Here is a 10,000-nt window from a genome sequence, read left to right as displayed (position 1 = left end):
TATTCTAGGGAACTGAAAGATTCTTTACAGAACACAGGAGCTGACGTTGGTCCCATTTTGTTTTTACGAAATGACCCTGGCAACTCTCGAACTGGTATGAAACAAGAGAAATGAGGAATTGGAACTCGTAAATTTCCAACTGGAAAAGCCTTTTCCAAGTTTGTGTCTTTCCGCAAATTCCTGGAAACGCGTTCGGACAATGTGACGCATACAGCTAAGATTGGGTTATGCTTACGACGCATGCGCAAGCGACGTATGCATGATCATTTGAGTTATGGCATTGACAACAAACCAGCTCTGAACCTTCTTTAAGCATAACTGATGTTCTTAATTAATACACGATGAGCAAAATAAAACTGATTTACACATTTGGCTCGTAGATTGTTGTCCAGACCCAATTTTCGAGTTGTTTTGTAGACTGATCATTTCCTAGAAAATTTTCACAATGTTGACGACATGAAAAGTAATCGATTGTCATACCATTAACTCTGTGCATTGTTAACCTTACCAATTAGATCCAGTGTGTGTGGAAACTCATATAAACAAGCAAGGCACAATTAAAAGGGTGTTCGCTAAATTTTGGTGCCATGTTTGATCAAGTCTTCACTTAGAGACGTATCATAACTTTGATAACAAGGTAAGGGCAGAGCTGTTAAGATCTTTACATAGTATATTTAAAACGAAACAGTTAAGATTGCCTCTGAATTAACAGTCGGTTCCGCTCAGTCCGATTTCATCCAGTGACGATTCCATTTTTGAACTTTGGCTGCGAGACTTACTGATTGAACTTCCGTGATTCAGCGGCAAAGGTGGTTTTCCTCAGTCACTTGAAAAGTTTGAGTTTGTTTAACATATGAGAGAATTGAACGCGCGGTGATTTGTAGAGGGCGAACGCATAAGTTAATTTCGATAAATAAGGAAACAAGCTTCTTGTCGCAGTTACCGTCTACTTAATTGGCATGAATCATTTTTCACAAGTTTTGCCGATTTAGGAATGATAATTATTCTTTAAGAAAACTGAAATAGTGTACGTTAAATGACCAAATTTAACGTGTTGTTATTAGCATGAGGAAAAATCTAACGAAGAAAGTTAACTCCCTACACTATCGTCATCGTCTGCCGAAGTCCATTTCGAAGAAATTCAGTTCCACGAAGAACAAATTTGACGTTGCTCGAAAGAAACTTAATTTAAGCATCATTTTAATATCAATGTTAGGAAACTTTTTAAGAACGACGTTTGTCGCTTTTTCTGGGAAAAATTTTCAGTTCAGTGTGTAGAGTCAGTCATCCATAGATGAGTGAGATCCGTTTTTCTCAGAAGGCAACAAAAACGTCACTTTTAAACTACAACTGCGCCATCTTTAACCATCTCGCGGTTATTGTCTCGTTCACTTTGAATGGGATAGAAGTATTATAGTTTTTTCTTTTTGCTTCTTAAACCAATGATTTGATGACAAAAATTACGGGCAGAAACGTACTTATTAAAGACAACGTTTCGGTGTCCTCATGACACCATCATCAGGTCAAATATAATATTTTACAGATAACTCGAATATTAATGTTCAAGATTAAGTTGAAAGTCCCTAGAGGTTAGGTGAAAAGTTTTGCCTTTATCGAGTCACTTTGGATATTCAGACACGGTTTGTGCTCGCGAATAAGGAACATTTCATACACAAGACAATCAAATTTGCACGAGCATTTCTTCAGAATGCGAAACATGTCAGATGTTATTGTTCTTGATTGATGTTGACTTTGGCTGTGATTGAATATCGAACCAGATCTTTTTTGCTCATCGATCCGTTGGTAGAGATGTCGAAAAGCGGGAAAAAACCCTCTTAAAGCTAATATGAAAATTATCACCTCTGAAAAATTCAAAGCTTGATAACGATCCAGATCATAATTTCGCAAATCTACATTGGGGAATCTTTTGTATTTTAAGTAATCCCGACTTGCGCATGCACTTTTATGAAACTGCGAACTGGCTTCTATTCATAACACTCCTAATGATATGCGAAAATGAAATAACACGGAATACCAGCATGTTATTGGCTAGGCGTGCATAAAACACGTGCATGACACTACGGGAAAGCTATAAATACGCTTTGGTCGAGATGCACTTCCTTCTTGCTCAGTCATCCCCATCCCCCTACCGATCCACGTGGGTCGTACCTTTTCTGACTAGCCCTAAGCTGTTCCAGCTTGGCTTAGACCGCTGATTGATATTTCACCCCATTCCTTAATTCAATTGAGCATGAATGGGAGTGTTGTTGAATAGATTACTATCCAGTCTTCCCCAGAGTCCTCCATTGTGTAGTCACGTGGTCAGCAAACTGGTTTATAACAATCAATTCGCTATTTTCTCAAATCCCGTAATACATCTTGTTTACCCCCAAAAAACTTGCATAATCTTTCATCTCAGTTGCAATGAAATCGCAGAGATAAAAAGCTTCCAAGGGTGACGTTAACTTAAGTTACTAAAAGTTACCGACAATGCAAAACATTCAAATATATCAGTAATTTTAAAGCTTGGAGTGTCGACTGGATTTGGGACTAAGATGAAAAAAAATTTCCGGTCGATTTTTAATTACATAAAGTGGCTGCCACCGACATCCAACGTAAAAAATCGGCACGTTCTAATTACTTCCAAAAGGAACATGCCCAAATTTTGGAAGATGTTGTTTTCTCTCCGGCGAAGCATCATAAAACTAACCGTAACTGTCACAAACTGGACACTGGATTCCGGAAAACAGATTTCTTCTTTAACCGCACAACAGTTTTGCTTAATTTTGAAGGATAAGCGAACTCCAAATGAATCTGCAAACAGCTTTCCAACTTGCAAACAGCTTGCAAACAACTTGCCAACTTATATTAGGAGAAGGCGTAGCTCACAAGGAGCAGGCGTAGCTCAGTTGGTTAGTGCGCGGCTTTCTGAGCAAGAGGTCCCCGGTTCGATCCTCGGTGACTTCAACGTCTGTTTCGACTTTCCTCTGATCTGTGTAGCTATAGCTTCAAATACTCGGAAAACGGAGCACTGACAGAGGGAGCGGGGTATAGGGCGCACCGCCGGCTTCCATTGACACCAGCCTCGTAGCTGAAGCAATTACCGACGTTAACAAACGACGTTATGCAGTCCGGAATCTTCTTCCCCTAAATAACTAAACCAAATTGTGGTACATTCTTACAGACATCAGGAAAACTACAAGACGTAGAAGCTTCTGCATAATTAAGCATGAATTCGCAGGCGAACTTTCCAGAATATTCTAGGGCAATACAGCTTCTTTACAGAACACAGAAGCTGGTATCGGGTTCATTTTAGCCTGCGTAGCTTGGGGTTTTGTTGGCGCGAGATGCAAATTAACGAGCGGCGAAGCCTCTCCGAGAATGTGGAGGGGCGCTGTGAAATACTGATAGCTATTTTTTTTTTACGAAATGACCCTGGCAACTCTCCATGAGAATGAAATGAGAGAAATGAGGAAATGGAACTCGAAAATTCCAATTGGAAAAGCCTTTTTACAAGTTTTTGTTTTTCCGCAAATTCCTGGAAACGCGTTCGGACAATATGGGAACCAGTGATGCACAATAAAGATCTTATTTACAGCTAAAACTAACCGCTGGGAATGGGTTATGCTTATGACGCACGCGCAAGCGACGTATACCTTGATCATTTGCTCCTTTTATTAGAAGTCTTAAAACATAGACAGTATATATGTAATTAATTGCAAGTTAATTCGTTTGTGAATGTTCCTTGTGCTTGTGGTTGCGTTATGACAACAAACGAGCTCTGAACCTTCTTTAATTAAGCATAATTGAGTCATAATTGATGTTAATTTTAATACATGATGAGCAAACTAAAACTGATTTAACACTGTGTCTCACACATTTGGCTCGTACTTTGTTGTCCAGACCCAATTTTCGAGTTGAGAAGAAGAGAAGTTTGATAAACAAGGCAAGGGCAGAACTGTTAGGATCTGTTGATAATATTTTTAAAGCTCAAACAGTTAAGATTGCCTCTGAATTAACAGTCGATTCCAGTTTTAAACTTTAACTTCGGGACTTACAATTGAAAGTGAACTTCCGTGATTCAGCGGCAAAAGTCTCTTGAAAAGTTTGAGTTTGTTAAACATATAGGAGAAGTTGCAGCAATTTGAACAGGGGGACCGCATAAGTTAATTAATGGCCATAAATAAGGAAACAAGCTTCTTATCGGAGTTACCGTCGAATTAATTAATTGAGATGAATGTTCTTCAAGTTCCCCGGTCATCACTGCTGCGTCTTGGTCTCTCTCAATTAGCTTCACAACGGCAGGGCCGTAGCCAGAAAAAAACTATGACTGAGGCAATGTCCATGGTTAAATTCTTTTCGTACGTATTTTATGATGAGTACATTTTAAAGGCAATACTGGAATCACGCTTTGTTGAAATCACGCAAAAATGACTGAGGCAAGTGCCTCGGTTTGCCTCATACTGGCTACGGCCCTGAACGGTGTTACTTACTTTATTTTATTCCCATTCTATAAGTTCTATACGTATCTAAGTAAAAGCGAATCACTTGATTTAAATTGCAGTTTGGGTGTTACTCAGCTGGATGTAATATTCCTTGTCCATATTCATAATGGCTGAACTAGCCATAGCGCAACGACGACAGCAGAAACTCTCTACAAAGATCGCTTTCATTTCGCCAATTTAGCGATGATAATTCTTCTTTACGAAAACTTAAATAGTGTACGTTAGATGACCAAATTTAACGTGTTGTTATTAGCATAGGGAAAGATCTAACGAAGAAAATACATTCCCAACGCTATCGTCAGCAGAAGTCCCGCGTTTCGATGAAATTCGGTATCAGGAAGAACAAATTACTAGAAAGAACCTTATCATTTTCAAGTGTTAGGGAAACAGGGATTTCTGTCGCTTTTTCTGGGAAAATGTATTGGAAACAAGAGAAACTTTTTCCAGCTTTACACTAGACGGATAACATGAGAGACGCATAATTCGTCATAATTCGTAGTTTCTACTGTAAAAAGGAAATATGGCATGAGATTGAGGGCACTACACAAGTGGCAGTAATCCTTTCCTGCCGAGAGAGAATGCGTGACGCTTTCGATATCCGGTCACATGTTCTACTTCTAGTAAAAAGATTATAATTTATTTTGGGTGGGTTGTATTTAAATCGCAAACTTTCACATTTCGTTCACAAAAAAGGTCAGATCCACGTGCACTTCTAAACCTTCCCACGATTTGCTAAATGGATAATATACGAGCAATAAGTAAACATAGGAATTTGAAACACTGATTCCGCTAAAACGTACATAATGGACCATAATGTAGGAGCTTTCGGAAGCCGGGTCGGAAGCTAGCGAACATGGCGAATTATTTTCCTCCCTATGTGAGGTACAGGCTTCCCAGCACTTGAATAAGAAATCGTTTAAAAGGGACAATCGATAACAAGGTAACAACATAGGTTATGTTTCAATTTCTTTCGGCTAGTTTCGCTTTGGTTTCGTTTCGCAAACTACAGTAAGCCGTTTTGGCTCTATAAAAACGGCCAATATCAGTCATCCATGGATGAGGCCTTCAATTTGGCTAACCCTAGGCCGAAGAACCGAGCTTAGGCCTAGGGTTAGCCAAATTGAGGGTTTTGGTTACCTTCCAAAAGGTGACCTGTGGAATGTGACCTGTGTTTTAGACCCACCGATGGTTGAGTGTGTTTCTTAGATCTGTTTTTTCTTAGAAGGCGGTGTGCGGTAACGAACTATAACTGCGCCATCTTAAGCATTTCGCGGTTATTCGTTGACTTTGAATGGGATGGGAGGATTAGGGATTTTTCTTTTTGGTATTTAAACCAATAATTGTTATTGCCTTGTGGCGTTGTCGATCGAGGACAGAGAGATAAATCTCTTGATCGTGTAAAATTCACACCCACCCACAAACCCAACGTGGCCGGAAAATGAAATCAAAGTGGCACTGTCGTTACTCGTGGATATGAAAGTTACCGCGATTGTTTGAAATTGGCAGGCTGAAGTTTCCTTTATGCACTAGTTATTGTGATATAACAGCTGGATAATGGTTAGCCTGCAAGTAGGCGCTTTTGTAGCCGCGAGAGGATTGGGGCTTGTCCCAATCCACTTCGGGCTACAAAAGACCCTGTTCGCAGGCCAGATAATGGTGTAAAAGCACAGGGAGCTCTCATATGCGACAAGATACCCAAAATAATGCATTTATGTGAGGTGATCCCCTTTGCTGAAATATAACCCTGGGGATAGTACTCAGTCTTAGTTTTGAAAGTACTGTGACTGTGAAGCGTGTTGTTGATACTCTTATTCTGAAAACGTTATATCAGTGGCGTCGTCAGTTTTAATATTGTAGGTAGTGTGTACTGTAAATAATACGGCAAATTAATAAAAAAATTAACAATCAAAAAATTTTAAAAAAGACCTGTAAAGGAAGTCTACTATTTCTCCAACAGGCATAAGTTTACTCTTTAACAAATCCTTTTTAAGGAGCTGTGCCATGTGTTCAAAGTTCCTAGCACAGGTGACAGGGTCTTTTTGAATAAGGTCTGATTTTTGTTGCAAGGTCATATTGTTAATCTCATTATCAGTTAGATCTTTTTTTCTCTACAAGTCTACTAAATTTTTTCAAAAGTTGTGACCACCTCGTTTCTGCTGCAGAAAATGAGCAGAACCATGTGGGATTGTTCATATTGAATGTTTTCAGCAAAAGTTTGAATGTAAATCAGGAACACTGCTACTTTATATGGTAGCAACTTTGCGAACATTTACCACTATATTGGCTACTGTTACACTTAAGAGACAGATGATCTGTACCATAACTGATCACAGCAAGTGTATGTATATTCAATGTCTCCTGATATCAATAACTTTTCTCTTGATACACAACTCTTTTGTTGGTTCAATTTTGTTGAATTCTTAGTAACAGATTGATCTTAAATATACAATAGTACTGACAAGTCTATTTTGTGTTTAGCGGTCCTACGGGTAATAAGATAAAAAAGACAATTAGAATCTCCTACTTTTGAAGATTTGTTACGTCTGAGTTGTGGTCTAGTAGACATTCTTACTGCAATATATTTTCGAAAAGCGAGAGATAAATACTTTCTCAACTCAGACGAGCACTATACACTTCCTAGTGACCTTGTTTTTAGGAAACTAGCTCGACGTTTTCTTGTGAGGAATTCTGGATGGTTCTCTGTCCCGGGGAGCATGTTTATATTTGCTCTATCGGAGATAGAGGTGGAGCCAGAGCATCTGTCTGGAGATCGGTACGGATTTCCTCATCAGTTTTCCTAACATAATAAATGACCTAGTCTTTCAACAGTTCGTCATTCTGGTCCGCCACACAATTTCTACCGTCTGGAAGCATGGTTCGCTTGGTTGTCTCACTGTTTGTCATGTCAGTCATGTTGTTCAAGTTGGATTCACATGGCTTTGACGACTCATGGCTTGCTAAACTTCGTGATAGCTTCGATGTCACTCTCCACATGGAAGTCTCCGAATGGAATTTATTAATCCCCCGTGGGCTTAGGGGATCGACACAGACTGTCTCCTCACCATGCGTCGGTCGATTCGATTTCGACATTTAAGTCAGCGCGTTGGTGAGTGAAAGGCGCTGCACAATTAACTGCACCAATGTGTACTTGTTCAGAATCTTTTGCTTCACCTTCGAAGAACGCGCTCCCATTAAAATGCAGCGGAAAGTGCTCAAACATTTGGTGCAAAAGCCACAGACAGCAATGGCGGCACACAACCTGGCGAACAGGAAGTCACTCTTTCAAAGCTGTGTTGTGATTCGCTTACTATTCATCATGATAGGCTAATTAGGTCAAACTTTCGGTTACGCAGGAGTGACAAATTTGCATACAGATTCACCACAAAACTCGTGGATTATCCACGAGTAAAAAGGACATTCTTTAATCTATGATCAATTACAAAGCGTAAAACTTGTCCATCCTTCTGGAATCGTTGCCTCTTCGCTTTGAACAGTCACTATTTTTTGTTGTCAATACATTTTAATATTTTTTTTCTAGTTGATTGATCAGGAGAATTTTTTTGCTGGCTGAGAGGAACAAGACAATTATATCTGAACGGAATGTAAGCAATTTGAATTAGAATCGAAAAGCGCTCGGCTTACCCGCAAAGACCTACTTTGTGGCCAAACCGAAAACGGGATCAGGTTTATTAAAAATATTCTCTGAATGAATGAAAGACGTATGAACGAAAGACATAGAGCGGTTTTCAAATGAGTGTCGTAAAACCAAAACCAAAGTAATTACTTTAGCCAACCAAAAAGGGCGGAGACAATCCAGTAAACCAATGAAAACTCGAAGTGCAGTCAACTCTCTCTAAGACGGACACCATCGGGACCGGCCTCAGCTGTCCGTCTTAGAGAGGTGTCCGGCTTATAGAGAGTCGACGTAAGATGACTCCAGGAATTTTAAGATAATAATGCTCAACCTGTGCACAGTGAATACGCGTCTGTTTAAAGTTTGTTTTAAGTGAACGAAACCTACCTGTTTAAGATTACAATACAATTCGGTTGTCAACTCCAAGTTATTTTTCGAATGGGACAATGACTGATTTAATTTTAACTTGTACTGTATGTATTTCGGCGACAACTCAAGAGCTGTCAATTAAACGTCTGGTGTTAAAAAGAGTCACGTACAAGAATTTTTCTCCCCAAATCGTAATTTGCGGTCACATTCAGCACCTCATAAGTGTCCGTTGTCCGTCCGTTATGGAGGTGTCCGTCTTATAGAGAGTTTGGCTATAGTAAAATGACTAAGAAACGGCCGGGATCAGCACCAGGTGTCTGACTTATAGAGGTGTCCGTTAAGAGAGAGTCGACTGTAATTACACGGAGCCGGTACAAAGCGCGGGAAAATGTGCACGAGCAAGCCACGATTGGCTTGAAAAAGTGGCGCGAGAACTTTGAACCAATCACTGAGTGAAATAATGCAAAACCAAAGTAATTGGCTAATTACTTTCGACACTCAATTGAAAACCGCTCTATATTTGAACAGCGACAGGAAAATATAAAATCAATTTATGACTTTCATATATTCCGACTGTATTCTCTACGGGATTATCATTAACTCAGAAGGCTGGCTTAATAGATCTTGATAACTCGATGCAACGTAAAGCAGAGCTCATGGGTTCAATTTTCCTATTCAAGCCTGAATTTTCCAATATTTCATTTTGCTGCCGCAAACATGGCGCTCATAACTGCGACAATCATTTCAAGGCTTAGTAGTTAATAGAATGGAACGCTGGAAAATTGAATTTTTCCAGGTATTATTCTGTCACAGAATTCTTGCATATTTAAAAAAACGGGAAAAACTATCACCCCTGAAAATTTCAAAGCTTGATAAGGAGCAAGATCATTTTGAAAAAAAAGAAGTTGCGCAAATTGACACTGGTGAGAATCTTTTGAATTTGTCTTCATCCCGACTCGGGCATCTATTTTTATGAAACTCCATCCATTCTCGTCCCCAGAGCCAATTTTTCCAGGAATCTGGAAATTTTGGTCACATAGTTTTCCCGGAAACATTCAGGAATTTTTGTGTGAACAGGAAATTGGTGAAAAGGACAATTGAAACTTAACTTACCAGGTGCATTTTTGCGATATGGAGATGTTTCATGCGCCCATAGTCGATAGAGGGGAATGGCTATGAAACCCGACAAGTTTCTTTGTTGTAGGTTCTTGTTCTCTTCTTTGGCTTTGACCGTGCACAAAACACAGCAATAGTTGTTTACTCCGTACTGACGAACTAACCAATAGAAGCATGGCGCAGAATGGCCGGACATCATTAATATTCATATGACTAATCATCGCATTAGCATAGAAGTGACGCGCTGAAGCGCGAAATTTGAAAGCGACAAACTACATTTTTAAAAGAAATGGCGCCAGAAATGGGCAAACGCGCAATTTTAATTTTCATTCTAAAAGCATCTCGGTTGTAAAAGTCCTAACTTGTAGGCTGCAAA

At 39.5% G+C, this 10,000-nt stretch overlaps 1 protein-coding gene and 1 long non-coding RNA gene across 4 annotated transcripts in view; both read left to right on the top strand.

Moving 5' to 3' along the window:
* Positions 1 to 10,000, top strand: part of LOC138038450 (uncharacterized) — a 110,109-nt gene that overhangs the window by 44,270 nt on the left and 55,839 nt on the right. Inside the window, exon 2 of one of the 3 annotated variants that reach the window (XR_011130235.1) lies at positions 8,044 to 8,107. The exons of the other annotated variants lie outside the window; for them this stretch is intronic. The gene's annotated coding sequence lies outside the window, so the exon portion shown is untranslated. The remainder of the gene's footprint in view (positions 1 to 8,043; positions 8,108 to 10,000) is intronic. 3 annotated transcript variants of the gene reach the window in all.
* LOC138038453 (uncharacterized) overlaps positions 519 to 10,000 on the top strand; it is a 14,629-nt gene continuing 5,147 nt past the window's right edge. The window contains exon 1 of the long non-coding RNA XR_011130236.1: positions 519 to 637. This is a non-coding gene — a long non-coding RNA (uncharacterized lncRNA). The remainder of the gene's footprint in view (positions 638 to 10,000) is intronic.

Source organism: Montipora capricornis, chromosome 2, assembly GCF_036669925.1.
Source record: "Montipora capricornis isolate CH-2021 chromosome 2, ASM3666992v2, whole genome shotgun sequence".
Taxonomy (NCBI): domain Eukaryota; kingdom Metazoa; phylum Cnidaria; class Anthozoa; order Scleractinia; family Acroporidae; genus Montipora; species Montipora capricornis.
The sequence above is the reverse complement of the archived record's forward strand: the minus strand, read 5'-3'. Positions and strand labels throughout refer to the sequence as shown.